General features: G+C 43.4%; 1 long non-coding RNA gene across 4 annotated transcripts in view; it reads right to left on the reverse strand.

Moving 5' to 3' along the window:
- LOC107326319 (uncharacterized) overlaps positions 1-22,522 on the reverse strand; it is a 138,133-nt gene that overhangs the window by 68,064 nt on the left and 47,547 nt on the right. For 2 of the 4 annotated variants that reach the window (XR_015797554.1, XR_015797556.1), the window contains exon 3: positions 163-21,250. This is a non-coding gene — a long non-coding RNA (uncharacterized LOC107326319). The remainder of the gene's footprint in view (positions 1-162; positions 21,251-22,522) is intronic. The other 2 variants (XR_015797555.1, XR_015797557.1) reach the window with 2 other exon arrangements.

A 22,522-nucleotide genomic window follows, 5' to 3' on the forward strand; every position in this document is an offset into this window, starting at 1 on the left:
TGCATTTTTAGGCTGCGCCGATGCAAGACGTTTTCAAATGATCAGAAGTAAATACTGTGCATTGATCAGACTTACCTTGAGGAAAGACTGAGGAATGGGGGCAAGTTTAGCCTTGAGGGGGACTATCAGATTGAGGGGGGCTATCATATACCTTCCAAGTACCTGACAGGGATGTCTCCAACAGAAAGTTTCATTTGTTCTCTATCTTCCCAGAAGTCAGGGCATAGAATAATGATCTGAAATGACAGGCAGGCTAAAGGTTAAAGGTTAGGAAAAGCTTCTCAGTGGTTTTAGCAGTTTAACCATGGACCCTGTGTCTCAGAGGGATGGTGGTCTCCCCTTTACGGAATGTGCTCATGGGAAAGCTAGACACCCACCTGCCTGGGATATTTTAATCTGGATTCCTGCACTACACAGGGTACTGGATTAGATGGCCTCAGCCCCAGCTTCCAAATCTGTGATGTTCTCATTTCAAAGTGAGTTTAGTTTATTAAAATATACGGTCCTAGACCAATCTCAGAGAAATTCAAAATTACATTACCCTACCTATTCACGCCTGCCCAAGATACATCTCAGGAAACAAGCAGGCCCAGAAATTTCTAATGGCCATAGCAATGGTAGAAAATTTGATTACAATTCTAGGCACTTCAAATCCTGGTTATTTATGAGAGTGGTCTGAATAGCTTGAAATTAGGGGGGAGATTAACACTGCTCTCCAAAAGAGAGAGGACATTTCAGAAACACGTGCACTGCTGTCTCTGTTTCAAAATCTTGAACTTCCAAAAGAAGCTGAAGCTCCATTCCAAAGTGAAGCACTTTCACTGGAGACTCCTAAGAGGAAGATAAAACATCTCCATGTCTACTCACATCATCAAGTGGTGCTTCCTTACTTAAATTATAAAAATTAAGTCTCTCATTTGGAAAACAAATAGGAGCCCCATTTAAGGTGGAGGCCAAAAGAACAGTCAACATTTTTTAAAGCCCCACAATTTTAATCAAAGGAGCCAAGCCACCCACATTATATGCTCCACAGCCCCTCTCAAACCCCAGATGTAACCAGAAGCAGCTGTTCATCAATACCCCTAAACCACCCTTCTGCTAAGTGGCAATCAAGGGGCGTAGGGAAAAAGTAACCAAATCATTATCTAAGTTACATTGCAAATCTTGCTTACGCTTTGCGAAAGCAGGCTGGAAAGGGAGAAAACAAGATTATGTAAGACCAAGCCCTCACTTAGCACTAAAAGAACAATCCAAGTCCTGCAGAGGCTGAATTTCCCAAACAACTCGCCGGCAAGGAGAAGAATGTGACGCAGCAAAAGCAGCCATCATCACTTGTCGGTTCTTGGCAAGAAAAGAGCTCACAATTTGGAGCGGATTCAGAATGGTGAGGCGATTTTTACAGTAAGTAGTTAGTAAAGTTGCACAGCCCTCTTTTTGCCCCACAGCCACACTTGGTGAAATGTTGCACCGGAGGTATGTTCATACATTGCTGTGCATAAATGCACCCCCACAGCACAATGCTTTTAGGTTTCCTGGTGGCTCACTCACCCCGGCCTGGGTTGTTCTAATGATCAGGATGTTCCCGAGGGACAGATCTTTGAAGCATGGGAGAAGATGAACCCCAATGCCCAGGACTCACTAGCAAGATGGGAAAACATTCAAGCAAAGAGTTTTGTTTGCGTTTGATGAAAACCCACAAATACAGCGACTTCTCTGGAAAACAGGGCGTGAAAACTGAAAAATCAAATGCAGTCCTCCCACTCCAGGAGTTACAGCCCTTCCAGGACACATAGTAAGCTGGAATTTGCTACGTCGCCAGCCAAAAAACACTCCATTGGCTTGAAATCTCAAAGGGAGGGAATCTGGCACCTAACGTTTAAAACTCGGGGTATGGAGACTTCCAGTTGCAACAAGGAACGTAGCAGTTACATACAAACTTCAGGCTGTGCATATCAATGAGGGCTGGATAGGGGAGAAGGAAGGAGAGAAATACGGGGGAATCACCCAGCCAAGGCAAAAGGTTTCTCCATCCACCCGGGCAGAAGCAACACAGTTTAAAAGTCACACCCTGGCCTTTTCAGACACGCATGCACACGCAGGCATTCATTGGCAGCTCAATTCTGGGAGGCAGGCCAACATCAATTAAGGTAACTTGAACAGATAGAGGGAACATGGAGAAAGCCAGACGGGAGAATATCAATTCACAGCTGGAAGAGACCAGAGGGATAACGCCAAACGCGCTGCACAATTTAGGGGACGAGAGGCAGAGGCAGGGTGAGACCTGGAACAGCCTCTTCCCCCTCTCCCTCCTTCTCCCAAATCCTGACGGAGCTGGGTCATCCTGCTAGCTATTGAGAAATTGGGGCAGAGATCAGAAGAGCTGACGCAGGCTGGCCGCGTGTTTACCAGCAACGGTGCCTCAACAGGCTGGGAGCAGCCTTATGCAAATTCTCCCACCGCCCAGAGAAGCAGGTGGAAAACATGAAACAGCGGTGGCCACCGGAGGTACGAGGTGCTAAGCGCCCAAAGAGCCAGCCATCTGTCTGTTTTCCCTGCTTTGGGAAGCAGGCTGTGCCCCATTACTCAGCCTGTTGGAGATCCAGCAAACGTAACTGGTTTTTCCTTTGAACTCCTATCTCAGCCAGCCTGCTCCAAAGCAATTGAGGCCGACTGTCAATCGGACGCCTAGCAGGCCCATCACGGACCTTCCCAAAATTATGACTGATAAACCAGGTTAACACCTCCACCCTGGCTCTTCCTTGGCTATGGGAAATACACTTTGCACTCTATTGGCTGTATTAAATGCAAGCCTCGGTCACAATGGAGTGCAATGAAAGTAACCCTGCTTAAGTGAGGTTCCTTCTCTTCTTCCATTATGGTTTCAAGGAAGTGTGGGCAAGCAGCTTCTGTTAATTCTACTGAAGTTGAAAAGGTTTCCAGACTGGTTACAGGTAGTCCACACTTAACAACCATTCATTTAGTGACCGTTCAAAGTTACAACAGTGCTGAACAAAGGGACTTACAATGAGTCCTCACACTTACAACCGTCGAAGCACCCCCGCAGTAACGTGATCACGATCTGGGCACTTGGCAACCAGCTCGCGCTTATGACAGTTGCAGCGTCCCAGGATCACGTGATTGCCATTTGTGACCCTCCCAGCCAGCTTCCGGGAAGCAAAATCAATGGGGAACCATGTGATTCACTTAATGACTGCGTGATTCGATTAATAGCCGTGGTGATTCGCTTAATGACCACTGCAAAAAAGATTGTAAAATCAGGAGTGACTCATTTAACAACTGCCCTGCTTAACAACCATTTTTATAGTTCCTATCGTGGTTGTTAAGTGAGGACTACCTGTATTTGGATTTTGCCCTTAACCATGAACAGAAATTACGTTCTGGCTTTACAGTCACTTCAGAGACGCAGCTGGGAGATAACTAACTAAGGGGCACCAGAGCAACTTACACAGGTAGGACTATCAGTCCCTTCAAGATGCACATCATGCAAAGCCAATTCCTAAAAACACCAAGTGAAGTAGGAGCAAGCAGTCAGTCCCTGCTTTCTACATCAAACATTATCCATGGCTTATTCTAATAGTGGAATAAATTCAATCATGAGGAGCAAGAAGACCAGTGGCAAAATTCTAAGAATTGCCAACTGTTTAAAGCAAGAACACCTTCTAAGGATCCTATAACTATTAAGACAAAAGCCAATTTCCCCCAACTTCTGTTTTCCAAATATACTGGACCGTAACATTCTCCCTCCCTAATAGCTAGTGAGCAGGCAATGGAAATTGTATTCCAACACTTTTAGATTTTTTTATCCACCTTTATTATTTTTATAAATAACTCAAGGTGATGAACATACCTCATACTCCTTCCTCTTCCTATTTTCCCCACCACAACAACCCTGTGAGGTAGGCTGGGCTGAGAGAGAGGGACTGGCCCAAAGTCACCCCGCCAGCTTTCATGCCCAAGGCAGGACTAGAACTCACAGCTTCCTGGTTTCTTGCCTGGTGCCTTCACCACTAGGCCAAACTGACTCTTATTTGAAACACTACTGGATGAGGATGAACAATATAACTAATTCATACTTTAACGAAGTACGCAGCTTTGCTTTAAAAGGCCCTTGCTGGATGAAACCATCGACATCTCTTCTTTTTAAAGAAAACATAATGGGCCACAGTATTTCAACGTGCCTGAAAAATTAGCTGTAGATAGTTTGAAATATGCAAGCCACAAGCTTTTCACAATAATTTTTAAGAGATGCCAACCTAAATGTTCTGTTCCTTTCTTGCTCCTGGCAGAAGGCCAGATAAATCAGTTCATCTTTATTGCCAAACTCCAAAAAATACAAATAAACAAGTACCAAGTCATTGCATCCTTAGGTTTTCCCAGCCACAATACTGTGCCTTCCAATAAGGAAACATTTTAATGGTATACCCAGGCCAGTAAAGGAAGCAGTCAGGATGGCAGAAGGGGACAACACAATTCTACAGGTATGGGATAGCCTCTTGAACTGCTCAGCACACAAGGGAAACTGAGATATCACTTCCATTTGAAGACTTAAAAACACAGTATGCAAATGCTGAGATGGAAATGAAGCGAAATGTGTCTCAGGAGGGTTTTTCAACAGGATGAAAAGGACAAGCAATAAGCTTTGGAAACTTGGTTCACTCACACAAATATGGTAGCCTACAATGATGATAATCCAGAGAAATCTTGATCCTTTAGGTTGTTAAGCGGCTCTAGCCCAATTTTGCCCAACACTGGCCAGAAAAGCTAAGATGGGAAAGGGATATAATCCTTCAGAATATACTAAGTTGTAGCCCAACACATCAAGGCCACCTGATCTCTCAGTTGAAGAACCTCAAGTTCCCTTAGAACTATCACTTGAAGAACACTGTTATGGTGGCTACTACTCAATTTCTCTACCATCCACTACAATCCCCTTCCTTTCTCATTTGCAAGACTTTAATTCTACCCCAAAGCAGATGGAATATGGAGCATCCCATGCAGTGAATGAAAAAACAGCATGAGAAGCAGAGAGACAGTCTCCTCGCTCGTTCTTCAGACTCCGTCAGATTGTTGAAAGAGACACATTAAAATTATGCTGGGCATGGCATGGCGCTAGCAAAGAGGAATGCGGCACACAGCCCACCTAACCTCCATCATACCTAGAGAACTCAAAACAGGGGGATAGACTCTTGCTCTGTCTGGATTTTTTTTTTTCCTCTCCATTCTTCATTTGCTAGAAGGTGGATGCATTTCCCAATGTTCCTTGACTGCATTTGTGTGTTTTTGCTTGTTTAACTTGGCTGCTGATGAACATGTCTTTAGAAAAGCAGGAGAGAGAAAAAGAATTCCAATGGTTGGAGATTTCAACTGCGCAATGTTTATTCCCTAAGAGGACTGAGTCTAGGCTTCCCATACAAAGTTAGATCAGAACCTACAAAAACCAGATAGCACGGAGAAGCGCCAATTCTTTGCAACTTCTGATAAGACAAAGCAGTCCCTTGATGATATTCAACCACAAGGAGTCACCCAGGTTTAGAAAGGAGAAAGTATGGGACTCAATCAAAATGCCAGAGATGTTTTAGATGGAGGCAAGTCATCCATTTGCTGAAGTTCCCAGCTACAGCTGTGAGTCATCTAATCACAAACTCTGTATCAAACAAAAATTCCATGGAACTGCAAAACTATTTTAAAGAGCCATGAATAATCTACTTTACCACCACACCCACTTGCCTATGATTCATTCATTTAAATGTCCTCCCTCCCTCCCTGCCTCTCTCACACAAAGACCAAGTTAAACCAAGTTAAACATCACACCTTCCAGGTGCTAGTAAATTGAGATCATCAACCTCCTCTTTGCAGCCTGAAGAGACATCTCTGACCACCGCTGCCAAAAGCTGGAGACATGATTCCTGACCATTTTAAGGTGTGTTTAATAGTTTATTAAAAGGGGAAGAAGGGAAGCACACCCAAAATCCCACCCAATTCCCAAAGAGAATACATACAGGTTATCTGAGGAACCGCCTCGCCCCGGTCATTTCAGCCCCCCCCCCCACTTGGTCCAGCAGAAGGGGCAGGTTGCAGACCCCACCAGTCAAGGAATTTCGATTGGTGGGGTCTAGGCAGAGAGCCTTTTCTGCTGCAGCGCCCGCCCTATGGAACATCCTGCCTCCTGAGGTCCGGTGTGCCCCCTCCCTCATGGCCTTCAGGAAAGGGATTAAATCCTGGCTCTGCCAGAAGGCCTGGGGGCAGGAGGGGGGCCCGCACCTGTGGAGATGGCTGGTGGGGTGATGGGTTTGTCCCCCCCCAGCAACTTGCAGGTTTTTAGGGCTAAAAATTATAGGAGGTTTTAGGGCATTTTTAATATATGTTTTTAAATTATTTATAGATTTTATCCATGGTTGGAGGGACCTGTGTTTTTTCTTTTTTATTACTGTGAGCCGCCCAGAGTCACCCGTTGGGGGAGATGGGCGGCATACAAGTTTGATAATAAATATAAATAAATAAATAAATAAATAAATCTATCTATCTCCTGGGTCTGCTCATTTTACATCAGAATTTTGCCCAGAACCATCCTATGCCACCCCAAATGTCAAGGGATGTGTCCAGACATTCAAAAGTTGCCCACCTCTGACATTTAAGTTTCCGATTTCCAATCTTTTAACTCACAGCAAGACAGGCTGGAAAATGCCTGGTAAATAGGAGAGGGAGAGGGAAGGAAAACTGATTCCCCCAACAGGGAACATTACTCTGGTCCAGTCAACACTGTTGAGAGTTCAGAACAAAGATTTTAAGCAAACTGTTCAAGAAACTTGGGCAGTTGTAGTCTAAAACATGCAAAGGGCCATCGATGCCTGAGACCAAGGGAAGCAACTTCCTATTAGTTTTATTTTCAGGATTAACGATTTCAGCTGCCTGCAAAGACACCTCATGTAGCTCCTCTCTGAAGCTCAGCCAGGTTGAATCCAGATGGTCCACCGACCTCCTACAACCATTCCTTCTGCTGAAACATCTCCCAGGACTAAAAAGTCTAACCCAAACATATAAAGGACTCAGCTACAAACCACAGTATTACAGTATTAGGCAGGAATAAGAAATTAAAGGGGACATAGAGAAGCTTGAAAATACTTCTCAAAATCTTTCAAAGACACTTTCCTAAGGAAATGAGTAATCCACTTGTTATTAAGTGATAAATCACAGTGGACAGGAAGTGCCATTGTCTCCTATTTATTTTTAATCATAAAACAGCCATGTAGTTGGCACTGATTTCTAAAAGCAACTGATAAGCCCAGGGGTTGAAGGGGAATAAAGACGCCTGGGGAATAAAAGGCAATTTTCATTTCAGGCCACCTTTGGCACCAAGTTGGAAAACACAGAGCGTAGATGAGGTTGGAAGGGAGGTGGGGAGAAGGTACAATTAAGGCAATGTTGTAAAGAGCAAACATATATCCTTTCTTTGCCACAGTCAATGTTTTATCAACTCAGCACAATCCGAAGCATTGAAGTATGTATGGAAAGCACCCTCAGTTTGCTAAAACACCTTGCTAAAAGGAAAGTGAGTTATGTAACAGCTCAATTACCAAATTCAGTGTCAGTGGCTTCCTACCCTGACATAAGCACACCCAGTGTCTGTGAAAAAGAACACCCACAAGACGTTCTATTCTTATCTCAGGTTTTCTTTACACTGGAAATGGGGGAGAGTCTTCAACAGAAAGGAGAACAAACCCTCAAACTTCTCACAAATCCCTTGCTGAAGAAGACAACCTGATTTTGATCTGCAGGGATACAAAAATGCAGAATAAAAATGCAGAATAAAGGGGACAGCCACCTCTGTACACCAATCCTTCAGTTCCTGCTTTTACTGCAGACCCTTTATCAGACTCCACACAAGTTCTTTCTCCTTCCCACCACTTACTGCTTGCCCATCTAAAAGCTTGTCTTCTCTCCCAACATGATAGCAAAAGCAAAATAGCGAGAAATGCCCTAGAATAGTATTTTCCAAACTTGGTGACTTCCAGATGTAGATTTCAATTCCCAGAATTTCCCAGCCAATATAGCCCCTGCTGAGAATTCTAGGAGTTGGAGTCCAGGTGTCTGGAAGTTGCCAAGGTGGAGAAACATCACCCTAGAAGGAAACACCATGAAGTTGTCCTGAAGGACTGCCTCCAAATTTTAGTTATAGGTTTCCATGCTGTCACCATCTTTGAAGAGAACTGTGCACTCTTCTCATTCACAGATACTGCAAAGGGCATTAAGTAGCTGCAGAGCCCTCCCTGTTCCCAACCTCAGTCGTAAGTTAAATAACTAGTCATTACATTCAAGAAACCAAACCTGCTTTGGTGCCCCAGGCCTTGCACATAGAAGCTGTGTTCAAGGAAAAACAGCAGCAAGTGTCCCAGGGCATTCTCTCACCTTAATCCTAGGACAACCATAGCTAGGATGCAATATTCCAGGTGACCATTAGATGGGAAACTGAGAGACTGTGAGTTCTAGTCCTTCCTTAGGCATGGAAGCCAACTGGGTGACTAGAGACCACTCCCTTTGACTAACAAGGTTAATGTTGTGGGGAAAACAGGAGAGTGGAACATTATGTACATGAGCTGGAGTTGTACAAAAATAAAGGTGGGATATAATCTAATAAATGAATCTTCTTGCTGCCATCCAGTACAGATAATTCCCTACTTACAAACAGGCTACATTCCAAGAAGCTGTTTGTAAGTCTGTTTTGTTCATAAGTCCAAGAAGCAAAAAAAAAAAAGTGGAGGAAGGAGGCAGGGCAGCAGTATGGGCAGAGGAACCCTATCTTCTCCTGCCAATGCGTCACCAGGTGAGGCAGGAGAGGGGATGGCAGCGGAGAAGAGGGGAGTGAAGGATGAGCCGGTGGGGCATGGTGCACTCCATTGCTGGGCAAGGCAGGAGACCTCTGCCCCCTCTTCCCTGTTCTCTGCCACCGCCCCCTCTGCTGCCTCACCTGGCAACGTAAACTAACCCTTTCTGGGAATTCCAACTTCAATGCCAACCTCAAATGCCAACGGAATGCTGGAGAAGGTGGGAATGGGTTCATTTGTGGCACGCTGCATACTAACCCTATCCCACTTTCCAGTTTCAACTTCCAGCCCAACTTCCAGTTCTGACTTCCGGGTCCATCCTGTTCGTATCGGTGAAAGTTCGCAACACTGAAGTTTGCAAATAGGGGACTGCCTGTAGTTGCCATCATCAATAGGCACTGAGGCTGGCTGTTGGGCTCATTCACAACCTGCTTCTATCTGCTGCTCTGGTCAAATGCCTAGGTCCTTTGATTGGCATGTATCAGCCCTGATGCACACCATGATCAGTAGCTACTGATTTTAACTGAAGGTATGGCGGGGGTCTCTGGTAGCTGTGGACCCCAAGGCAGCCACCTCTCTTCCTTTGACTGTGTTTTTGACTGTTTTTACAAGGCCAGATTTTGCAGCTTAGGACAAATGAGACATTATGCTCTGCATGGGCAACGGAATCCATGGGGCCAGTAATCTGTCTAAGACAGAAATGAGTATTACACAGGGAAAAGCTGTAACTGACAGTATATAGGGGAGGGAAAGAAATATGTGCAACAAAGTTCAGAAAGCTTAGGGGGGGGAATAGTCAGTTGTAATACAAACCTGAAAAGGCAAAGAGCAGCTGGAGAAAGCTTTTTCATGCAAAGAAACAATATGGCCGAACAAATGGGAAGTGGACTGAAACGGACAGAATCTCACACACAACCAGGAAAGGAGGAAAAGCTATAAAGTGGAGCAGGAGATGTTTCAAAGGAGAAACAAGCCATAAAAATAAGGGTATCCCTGCTCTTTAAACCCATACAGATGTCATTAACTGTTCAAATCCTCAGGTTGCTCTATAAAAGGTATTTGGGAAATACAGCTGTTTCAAATGCCTTGTCTCCCTTGCAGAAATACTTCTTTGGATTCCCCAGAAAGGAAAGCACTTATTCAACTTCCTGCTGCCCCGTAGTCTTTTCCTGAACTTTGATCCCAAGGTCAAATGTGCCTTAGAGCAGTGTTTCTCAACCTCAGCAACTTTAGGATGGGTGGACTTCAACTCTCAAATTTCCCCAACCAGCATGCTGTGAAGTCCACCCATCTGAAAGATGCTGAGGTTGAGAAACACTGCCTTAGAATACAGTTGTACAAATGTAGGGAACAAAGGAAATATTAGCCACAATTTCAGTTTTCCAGAAATGAATAGACAAAGCAGAGGACACGTGGCAGATGGGTTCTACCTCTAGAACTTGCATTCAGAACTGTAACGTAATTAATTGCCTAAAACTTCTGTGGGCAGGGGAGAGGACTGAAGTCATCAGTATCGAATCGTCCTCTCAACATTGCAGCTCAGAATCCTATTTTCTTCAAGCAATTTGTGCAATATAAAGGTTTTTAACCTTGGGGTAGAGAAGTGACTTCTGAGTAAATATCTAATGGCATAGGTTGTACTAGCTAATCCATTCGTGGAAATATCACCCTGTACCCATTTGTTAACTGTCCTCAATTGCAGGATGAACAAGTTAAGATGTTTTCTTGTACTAAAGGCAACGCAGACCATCCTTTTACACTAACTGGTCCAATTCACCCAGAATGATTTTCTCCAACTGGTTATTACTTTCCAGGTCCAAGGGAAAGAAAACAGCTTCTCATCACTTTATTTATAATCCTAACACTGCCACGGAACTTGAAGGATGGAGTGGGGATGGGAGGGGGTAGCAACTTCCCTACAAGGCAAGATTTCAGTGTTTGAGGCTTTATAACCAATGCTTTTGAGAAGAGCCTGCTGGAGAGACAATACAGTGAACCAGCTAAAATATAACAAGATTCAGGATCTTGGGTTTCCTCACATACTCTTCTCTGGTGAATATGATCTGAATTGACTTGAATAACCAAAACTCAGTAAAAAACCAAAGAATTACACTGATACAGAGAATGGAAACAGAATTAAAGCCAGAGGGCTCAAATAAACCATTCTAACTTGCAGTTAAGCACCTTAACAAAGTTCAAAGGAGAGGGGAATGAGTTGAACAAGATACAACCAAGATTATGCAGGTTATACAGAAAATATTATACCTTTCTCATGATGCTGATATCCAGGATCACCCAAGAATTGTAAGATATAGGACAGGGAAAGGGGAACCTTTATTTCCAATAGCCCATGGATTTAAGTACTGTATGGAATGTGCTATCAAATTTGGTGATGGAGACCACCAAGCCCAGCTGCTCTTCAATGGTGCATTAACAGACTACTCAAAGTAGGCTGTATTGGGGAAGGGTGAGAATAAGGGGAAATTCCTGGTGGACAAGAGACTGCCCCCTTCCAGGGGTACCAAGAAGGAAATCCCTACTTCATGCCCATTTCAGGAACAGGAGGAAAAAAAGAGAAGAAAAAGGAGGAGGCTAAGATCATTGTGGTAGGACACAAAGGAGTCAAGGAGGTTCCAGCACACCCTTAATTTCTCCACCAGCTGCTGGGACCCAGTATGGGAATATGGCCAGGGAACTCCCTGACCTACTCCACCATAAGAGCTTCCTTGAAGAAAGCTCTTTGTTTTTAATGCGATATAAGTGATTTACACCATCATAAAAATGATAGTTGCTGAGGAGAGAGAGAGACGGAGAGAGTTGTTCAGCTGAAGAAGGATTTTTGGCTTCAAATCCACAATTATAGACTATCCTCACGCCCTCACAGCCCGTTTGGCACTGCACCGCCTTTTCGAGAGATGTACAATTTTGCAATTCAGCACCACAGCCTCGCTTTCACTTAAATGAGGCCATGAGACTGTGGTCATACCATTTGCTCAACCCATTTTGGCAACATTCTGACCATCAAGGGGGAAGAGACACGGAGGTGGTGAGCCTTACAGAACGTTTGATATACATGTATTTAACATAATGAATATTAAATTTCACAGACAGAAGGTTTGCTTTTCAAAGATTAAGCCTCTGGCTTTCAGCAACACTGACCAAGTGTTTTGGGGGCTCCCCTCTCTTTCGTGGAACAAGTCCAAGAAGCCAGTTTAATTTATTGTGTGGCATTAAGCAGTGAAGCATACAGGCCAACTAACTCACGTCTTCTAAAAACACAGGCGCCTCTCCTTTAAAACAGTATTCAGCCAGTGGGAAAAGCAACTTCCAAGAGTCGGAAGGTCAGACAGAAGGGACCAAAATTCCACCCACCTCCCGAAACCAAAGTTACCCTAATTAACCTTGGAGTGTAGCAACTCAATGTTGCTTGCATCTCTTTGTTGTAAGAGCCAGCTAGAATAGCATACCTTTTCATTTCAAAAAAAGGCTAATATGTTTTTCCCCTTCCAGATTCATTGGAATTTCAACTCCCAGAATTCTCCTAAACCATGCCAGCTGGTCTTCCTTGAAACTGCAATCCCATCACATCTGCAGGGAACCAAGTTGGAGAAAGCTGGTGTAGAATATCTTTACAAAGGGCTTCTCACAAAAGACAGAGACTGGTCAAACAGCCCTGTGCTGTGTCCTTCCTGAGAATATTTGGGGGGGGGGGATCCAATTTTCTTAAAGGGCCCTAACAGTGTAACCCTATAGAGGTAGTCCTCGACTTACAACCACAATAGGGACCAGAAAATTTGTCGTTAAGCGGTGTGGTCGTTAAGCGAGGCATCATGTGACCACATCCGAGTTTACAACATTTTTGTGGTGGCCGTTAAGCAGTTCCCCATTGATTTTGCTTGTCAGAAGCCGGCTGGGAAGGTTGCAAATGGCGATCATGTGACACCGGGACACTGCAACCATCATAAATATACGCCAGTTGCAAACGCACGAATTTTGTTCATGTGACTGCGGGGACGCTGTGATAGTCATAAGTCACTTTTTACAGCGCCATCATAACTTTGAATGGTTGCTAAACAAATGGTTGTAAATTGAGGACTACCTATACCTGTCTATTCAAAAATAACTCTCACTACCTTCCACTTTACATTCTCCCAGGAAAAAAGATTAAATTGGTAGCTTAAATTGTTGAAGATTTGGCTGTGGAGTGTTGTGCAGAATAAAATCTCTGCAAGACAGAGAACCAGAATTAATTTCCCAGGAAAAGACTGGGAATTCAGGATTTTGACTATTTATGCAAGCCAACTTTCCACATTATGCTGCTCAGTGAGGTAGACCATTTGCACAGGACATTTAATGGACAAACCAGAATGAGTGCAATGTTTGCTCTTTGGTAGAACATACATGGTAGATGGGTCCCTTCCCATTACTTCTGCTCCTCTGGGAACTCTCCTGTGACCAGAGACACTTGGAAACCTCCTCAGAAATTCTTTTACCTCACAGAAAAGAAGCCATGACCAGTCCAACGAGTTTTTAAAAAATTATAGTTTGCATGTGGAGGCCTTAATGACACCAGGATTAGCCTTTGATGATAACTGTGTTCCTGATTTACGGAGAAAAACTAGCAGGACAAATATGAGCTTCCTTGTCCCGAGTCACTCCCCATGTGGAACAAATTGTTTTGAAAATTTAATCCTTAATCATCGTTCCTCTCGATCAGGGGTAGGAAGTGGCGAGAGTGAGTCAGGCTGAGTCAATTAAAAAAAGCAAAGCTCTGGATACTTTTATAGTTCACCAGCTCTGCCCTAGGACCAAAATCCTAAGCAGCTGTAGAATTACACTAAATGCACACACAAACGGAAGCATTTATCACTGGCATTCCAGCCAAATTCCATTTAGTGCAAGCTATACGTAACCTTCTAAGGCATTTTCAGTAACTGAACAGAAGTCAGAGATTCATTTCTATTCAAAAGGACAAAACCACAGCTTTCTAAAAACAAAAGAAGAAAGATCCTGCTCAACGGTATTGATTTGCAAAACCCACATTGTTTCAGAAGGGGTTGGGAAAATGCCTGGAATTCCTCAGTTGTTAGAAAGTGAATAAAGAATGAAGGATTATGAATTTCATCCTCTCTGTAATTAACACTGGTATTCCCCTTGTCCGCTGAACTTTTAAAAAGAAAACTTTGAACCCCCAAAATTATTTCGCCCTGAACTACAGGAAAAGAGAAATTTGCATTTGACCCAACTAGATTTTATCAAATGGTACCACATTCACATGCAATATAAATAATACATGGCAGAGTTTGGAAAGGGGCGGTATTATAGATTTCTCACCCTCCCCTTCCCATCCACATAGCACATTTTCACATGAGAAAATATTCAAAACTGCTCTTGTACTGCCCCTGTACTCCCAGGCCCCAAAAGAGTTGCTGTTAAACGTTAAAAGTGCAAACAATCCAATTCAACCATCTTCAGATTCATATACCATTAGACTCCTACAATTTCCCTCTTTTGGTTTCTACCAAAGTGGATAGGATAGAACCAGGCAAAAATTTCCTCACCTTGGAAAAATCTTCCATTTTTGGATAAAGCTAAGATCTCACCCTTCATGGACAGAGGGGAAACCAAAGTAAAGCACCAGGTTTAAGAGAGATCAGAAGCTGGAAGATGAGCACAAGGACTTCTGTCTTGTTTCAGCCCAGAGCTCCTTTTTCTTGGCAATGTGAGGTGTGGCCCACACATGAATTCAACATCAAGGATTGCCTTTTTTGTGTGTAGGAGGCTTCACAACTCCAATACGGCCCATAAAAGAAGACAGGAAAATACTCTTTCATGCTATATACAACTAATCCACGGAATTCAAAGCTACATGGTATGGTGAAGGCCTCCAAGTTGGGCAGTTTTTCAAAGTCACTTTCACCAAGAAGGTCTATGCTCACTAGTAGTCATGATGGACAACTGCAAATCTGTGCTTTGAGGCACTATGCAATTGAACGCTAGTTGCTAGCTAAACAGAAATTGCCATGACTTTAGCCCCCATCATTCAGCAGGGCAGCCTTCCTTGTCATCCTCCCAAATTCCCAACCAACCAAGGAAGCCCAACTTCTGGAATTACAGGAGAAGGAAAAGTTATTTCTCCATACATGCACAGTGTTACATATCTGCCACGACCCCCTTACCTTGCTTGAAGCCTTTGAATGGAAGGAAAGGGTACACCTGCCTGTCATTTTGCTTACATTTTTTCTGCATTTTTGGCCACATCTGCCACAATCTCTTTGAGGGTGTGACCACCCAAACTGCCACATGGCCAAATATTTTCATGCAACTTCAAGTACAATCTACTGGAACCATGTATCTCCCCAAATACAACACTGTTTGCGGTTTAACGCAGTGTGTGAACCCAGCCCTTGGCTTACAGCTATGTGTATTCTGGGCTATGACAGCTTAATCAGCAAACCATGGTTCAAAAATTGTGGCTTAGCATGATCTGCCAATCTAGGCAATGTTTCACTGTCAGCTCTTAAATCTGGCTGCCGCCCAGGAGTTAAGGAAACAAAGCTGTGGAATTACTCTTAAGGCTAGCTTTGTGTGCTACACCTTTCGGCCTTGCGGGGTAAACCAGATAGGAATCACAACCAGATGAGCTAATTCTACTTTACTGTAAAGCTACATTGACAGAATCTTGCAAGTTTGAAAGTACAATTCTCCCTCCACCCCACCGTCTCGCATTCAACCCGAGAAGCTAAGGAGGGTCTCTTCTGAGCCTCTTGCCCCACCCACTATCCAACTGTGGGCTATGCTGTCTCTTATCCAACCATTCCATTAGCAACGTCTCTTGGTCCTGTCTCCCAAGCTTTTTCCCCACATACAGTGGTACCTCGGGATACGAACGCCTCTACTAACGGATGTTTCGGGTTACGACCAGCTTCGGCAGGAAAAATTTACCTCGGGTTATGAACTCGCCTCTAGTTACGAACCGGATCCGCAGCCGTTTTCCCTGCTGCCACGCGGTTGCGGCTTCCTGTGGGCGAGGTCGCGGTAGCAAGGAGACGTTTGGTGAGGCTTGTGGTGTGTTTTGCGGTGTTTTGCAAAGGTTTTTGCTGTGCGTGTTAGCATGGCTCCAAAGAAAATGCAGAGCAGGCTTGGCGGGAGTAAGGCTCTGAAGAGAAAATTGCCTCGGGTTGCGACCAAATTCAGGCAGAGGGCGGAACGGATTAACCGGATTTACACTGAACCCTATGGGAAACTTTACCTCGACTTGAGACCAACTCGAGTTGCAACCAGAGTCATGGAACGGATTAAGTTCGTATCCCGAGGTACCACTGTACCATTACAACACCGCGTCAAAGAAATTACACATCGGACTTTGAGAAAGCCAACAAAGGGTTAAGGCCGCAAGCTAAGGTAAGATTTTCCTGCAGTGAACAGAGAACAGTGATTATGGATACAACCAAAGGCCAAAATCTGCTAAGATTCTGGCAACCTCCCCTCTGACCAGCAGCATCTGCTAAGGGAGCAACGGGGGTCAGACTGATGTCAGCAGCGGTGTGTCATTGCGAAGTGAGCCTCACCCCTTTGTATGCATGTTCTGATGCTGCACACATACAAATGCAGCTTTCATTATTCAAATGAAATCAAGAAGATCGCACTGCCTCTGACGTCCTCAGCAATTTCACTGTTTCCATCCCAAATCCAGTGAGATTTCCAGCAAGAAGATCGAACTTTTAAAAAAGCTCTTCGTATTTATTCGGGGGATTTTTCAGGAGTTATATGGCATCTTTAGTAGATGTGATAATAGCTGGGATATTAACATCTTACCTGCTCCATCCATAAAGCCCCACGCAGTTGTTTGCCTAAGAATAATTTCAACGATCAATACTGCCTCTTGATTAGCACGGAAGGGCTATTACAGACCTGAAACCTATAAAGCCCATAAGTATGCTTTTCAAAGTCAGTTTCAAGGTATTCTAGGCCATGCATTTTTCTCCCACCTTTAAGACTGGGGCTTTGACGCAAAGGTGCATGGTTGAAATTTTTCAGCACATGTAGACGCAGGAGGAAATGGGGAGGAATGGTCAGAAGGATCCTCTCTCAGTTTCAAGTCCCCAGCAGAATATGTCTAAAAACTGTCACACGTCTAAAATATGTGATCAGCTAGATTGCAAGTGTCATGACCTTCAAGGAAACTGAAATAAGCTGCAGGCATCTACAGAGGATCATACTACGTTGCACAACGCCAGACTGTGGAAGCGCACAACGATAAAAGGATGCCATTAAAACTCTGAAGCAAAGAATTCTTTTATGGAATGTGGAAACTGTGCCGGCCTATGAGATAATATCTAAAATAGTAAAGAAGCTGAGTTTTCACATAGGCAAAAATGTTTTTATGTTTAGGTAGAACAGGGAGAAGGGAAGAGTAAATGTTTTCCACTTTCCTTAAATCCTTTCTAGTTGATTTTACTGCTTTATTTAGCGTCTCCTACTTTAATTTTTGAGTTTCACTGTTAAATTTATTCTCACATTATACTGACTCATCAGTGGTAACGTTTTCTATCCCTAATATTCTTTTTAGCTAAAATTCCTTGTATGTACCTTAAAAAAAAAAAAAAATCCTGCTGGTCTAGCCTATATATCTATGTTTATATGTGTCTCCTGATTTGCTTTGTGCTGGTTAATGACCGTAATAAAGATAATGACGGTCTTCTGCTTTCATTCGGTGGACTCAAAAGAATCAGCCCTATTCATTTCAGCTAGTATAACATTCCAATGAATTGTGTCCAAACCGAAAAAAGGAATTTCCTTCTGTATCATAACTAAATCAAATATTAGCTCATACTTTTATGATGTTTAAATGAATATATGACTAGGTTTTTAACGGTGTTCCAACTCACCCTTAGAACACTGACATTCCAGCACAGCCAAGAGCTGAAAGATATGCTAATCCATATTTCCCAAACTAGTATAGACCAAAGCCTGCTCTTTTTAATTTTTTTCTGCTGGAGTCTGCAACTCAAAAATTCCATAAAGAAGGCTGTATTGGGGGAAAGTTACCAAGACATATGTCCATTAAATGAAATGAATGTCAAAAGCACAGAATGTTTTGCGAACATTTTGTTTAATGTACATACAGTACTGTGCAAAAGTTTTAGGCAGGTGGGAAAAAATGCTGTAAAGTAAGAATGCTTTTGAAAATATATATATTGTAATTGTTTATGTTTATCAATTTACAAAATGCAAAGTGAGCGAACAGAAATCTAAATCAAATCAATATTTGGTGTGACTACCCTTTGGCTTCAAACCAGCATCAATTCTTACACTTGCACACTTTGTACACTTGCACAATATCAGGGATCTTGTAGGATTAGAGTCAGGTGTATGATTAACCAATTATACCAAGCAGGTGCTAATGATCATCAATTTCATATGTAGGTTGAAACACAGTCATTAACTGAAATAGAAACAGCTGTGTAGGAGGCTTAACACTGGGTGAGGAACAGCCAAACTGCTACTAAGGTGAGGTTGTAGAAGACAGTTTCATGTCACAGGTCATACCCCATGGCAAGACTGAGCACAGCAACAAGACACAAGGTAGTTCTACTGCATCCGCAAGGTCTCTCCCAGGCAAAAATTTCAAAGCAGATCAGGGTTTCAAGATGCGCTGTTCAAGCTCTTTTGAAGAAGCACAAAGAAACGGGCAACACTGAGGACCGTAGATGCAGTGGTCGGCCAAGGAAACTTAATGCAGCAGACGGAAGACATATCATGCTTACTTCCCTTCGACATCGGAAGATGTCCAGGAGTGCCATCAGCACAGAACTGACGGAAACCAGTGGGACCCAGGTACACTCATCAACTGTCCAGAGAAGTCTGGCCAGAAGTGGTCTTCATGGAAGAATTGCAGCCAAAAAGCCATCCCTCCGACGTGGAAACAAGGCTAAGCGACTCAGCTATGCACGAAAACACAGGAACTGGGGTGCAGAAAAATGGCAGCAGGTGCTCTGGACTGGTGAGTCAAAATCTGAAATATTTGGCTGTAGCAGGAGGCAGTTTGTTTGCTGAAGGGCTGGAGAGCAGTGCAATAATGAGTGTCTGCAGGCAATAGTGAAGCATGGTGGAGATGCCTTGCAAGTTTGGGGCTGCATTTCTGCAAATGGAGTTGGAGATTTGGTCAGGATCAATGGTGTCCTCAATGCTGAGAAATACAGGCAGATACTTATCCATCATGCCATACCATCAGGGAGGTGTGTGATTGGCCCCAAATTTATTTTGCAGCAGGACAACGATCCCAAACATACAGCCAATGTCATTAAGAACTATCTTCAGCATAAAGAAGAACAAGGAGTCTTGGAAGTGATGGTTTGGCCCCCACAGAGCCCTGATCTCAACATCATCGAGTCTGTCTGGGATTACATGAAGAGACAGAAGGATCTGAGGCAGCCTACTTCCACAGGAGATCTGTGGTTAGTTCTCCAAGATGTTTGGAACAACTTACCTGGCGCGTTCCTTCAAAAACTGTGTGCAAGTGTACCTAGAAGAATTGATGCTGTTTGGAAGACAAAGGGTGGTCACACCAAATATTGATTTGGGTTTTTCTTCTGTTCGCTCACTTTGCATTTTGTAAACAGATAAACATAAACAATTACAATATATATTTTTTAAAGCATTCTTACTTTACAGCATTTTTTCACACCTGCCTAAAACTTTTGCATGGTACTGTATACGTGACAAAGTTTGGTGTAGCGGTTAAGGCACCAGGCTAGATAGCAGGAGACTGTGAGTTCTAATTCTGCCTGAGGCATGAAAGTCGGCTGGGCCAGTCAGTCTCTCTCAGCCCAACTCACCTCACAGGATTGTTGTTGTGGGGAAAATAGGAGGAGGAAGGAATATTAGGTATGTTCATCACCTTGAGTTATTTATAAAAATAATAAAGGCGGGATAAAAAAAAATCTAAAAAAGAAAAAAAAAGAAACATCACAAATGGATGTGTAAACAGGCCAAAATTAATTGAATGCTGGGCAAAATTAGAAACTGAGTGAAGCTATATCAATCGTCTAGCTTTAAAAGTATGTTTACCTCTCAATCTAAGTCTTGCCCAAAACATAGATCCTAATATAGGTTCCTCTTACATTTAAATCAAGTACTTGACCCTAAATAATTTAGGACCCATGGTTAATTCAGAAATAATTATTGGAATTGTCTGATTGAGTCTTTCCACTATATACTTCATTCAAATACATAAATATGTGTACAGGTAGTCCTTGTTTAGTGACCACGGTTGGGACTGGCAACTCAGTTGTTAAGCGAAGCAGTCACTAAGTGAAACTGAAGCTGTGCTTATGATCTTACTTCAGCTTTCCTTTGCTCTACAGGCCTGCAAAGGTTGTAAATGTGAGGACTGGTCACAAAGTTGCTTTTTCATCACCGTCGTAACTGCAACAGTTGCTAAATGAGAGAGTCCCTAAATGAGGACTACCTGTAACATTATTCTTCCCCAAAACCCTAACACTAGAGCAAAGGTACCACTTCATATGGTTTACATCAGTCTCTGCTGCAGAGTAGAAGGATTACTTCATCAACAAGGAAACAAGCAACTGTCAACAAAATCCACAAAGAAAGTACATCAATATACCATCATGTGATACTACTGCGACTGGCTCCGTCCTTCTTGCAGGGTATCAATTCCCTGCTCAAAATTTGCAGACTAATGTCCGCTCCCTCCCATTCCAATCGTGCCAGAAATCAAGAACTTAAATCTGCTGGCAAGCCCAGCCATTGGGGCTGAAGAGGGCCTTTCCTGGGAATCCTGGATGACTTCTATTCTTTGCCAATATGAGAAGGAGCGCAAAGTACCCAAACATGATTCCTCCACTCCCAGTAGGCTTACAAGTCTTATGAGCAAGAGCCAACATCTCAGCATCAGGACTTAGATTTTTCACGATGCACAATGCTGGGGCTGCAAGGTAGCACTGTGTTGGGAGAAAGCCAAAGTTAAACTGGTGCTACTGTTGTCATGTATGAACTTTCTTCTGCACCTTCACTTCCATCAATTACATACACAAATCCTAGAATCATAAACTTGAAAGGGGCCTTAGAAGTCATTTTGTTCAACTCCCCGCTTGGCACAGGATCTCAGACCAGATAACCATCCAGTTTGGGCATGAAGACCTCCAGCAAAAGCAGAAATAAAACACTTCATGAGGCAATCTACTCCAATGTTTTTCTATCCTTGTTGAACTATGATGAAATCCTCTGTAATGAATCCTTTCTTTCTTTCTTTCTTTCTTCTTCTGATCCCTCTAGAACTTGGAGCCACCCAAGATTCAGGACAAGCTGAAGGAGACTCTTCTTGGTATTGCATATTGCAAATATGCATCCATGGATGATACAACAGCCATCATCTTGGGCAGCTACAAAAAGAAGCAGGACAAACTTGTTGAAGGTAAGGATATTTAAAGACTACATTCATTATAGCTATTCATTACTTCCAATATCAGATGGAGCAGGAGGGTGCCAATGTTCATACCTTGCTTATGATTTCCGAGGGCCCTCTGATTGGCCAAAGAGCTCCTAGATGAGCTACCTCTTCTTGCGCGGATGGCATACAAAAGAACTTCATGTAACCCCTGATGGGAACGAAGACCCACGTCGCACGCATACGTGGACCCAGGATCATCAGAGTTCTTCCTCTAGGTTTCAGAGAAGGGGCTATCTTGGTCTGTTTCCTAGAATATCTTAGGCCTTAACTCAGCTTTTCTTTGTCTCATGCCTCAAATGACAGGAAACCATGCCTCTGCTTTTTATCAGTTGTGGTGATGGGACCCTGGGAGACCAGATTGCCGTGAAGCCCTAGCAGCTTCCCAAAACACAGAACGCTGCAACTATTCCACACACAGTGGACTACTGTATTAATAATATTTAATACCAACATTAAACTCGATACATCCATAGTCTGGCCAATGCTGAAGCAAAGGAGAGTGAAATTAAACCTAAGAAATCATTTATCTAAGCAAAGTTTCTGCAAAAGGAGCCAGTCTCTGATCATCGTCTCTAATCATCATCGCTCTGCTCTGAAAGGCTACGTGGCACACACCTAATGTTCTGCTCTCCGCTAAGGGAGTCCCCTTACTTCAAATATAAAATGTAACTTCATCCAGATGCTGCAAAGCCATTCCCCTTGTCCTTCACAACTGAGCACACTGGCTGGTTTGAGCTAGGGCGCTGCAATTCAACACCATCTCACCCATTAGTGCTTTGCTAAGTCACCCTAAATCCTGAAGAGATTCTCAAGAGGTGCCAACTACTTAAAGCCTCTTGCAAAGGCAGGGAAAACCATATTAAAGTCCCTTCCTCAGTCCCCAAATTTAAGCAAAGTCTCCGGAGAAGACAGCTTCTCTGGCATTCAGAGTCGTGCAAACAGTAGTGAAGTCTGATTTGTTTTGTCTGCTGCACTGCACACTTCTTAAAAACAGTGGAAGCTAAATATTTATGGAAGGGTGACTGTTTGTTTAATTTCTCCACGGCAGCCCGCAAAAGCTCGGCAGGGAACGGAGCTGAAGTGACAAGCTGAAGTGGCAAGCGTCCACAGCACCCGGCAGGAGATGGGGGAAGGCGGCCCCACCAAGATTATTCTTCTCACATTCATCTTCTCTGCTTTCCTTGCTGCTGAGGAACTCATCCAT

This window comes from Python bivittatus, unplaced genomic scaffold (genome assembly GCF_059951505.1).
Source record: "Python bivittatus isolate LINGU-HERP-01145 unplaced genomic scaffold, Pbiv_v1 ctg000590_np1212, whole genome shotgun sequence".
Taxonomy (NCBI): Eukaryota; Metazoa; Chordata; class Lepidosauria; order Squamata; family Pythonidae; genus Python; species Python bivittatus.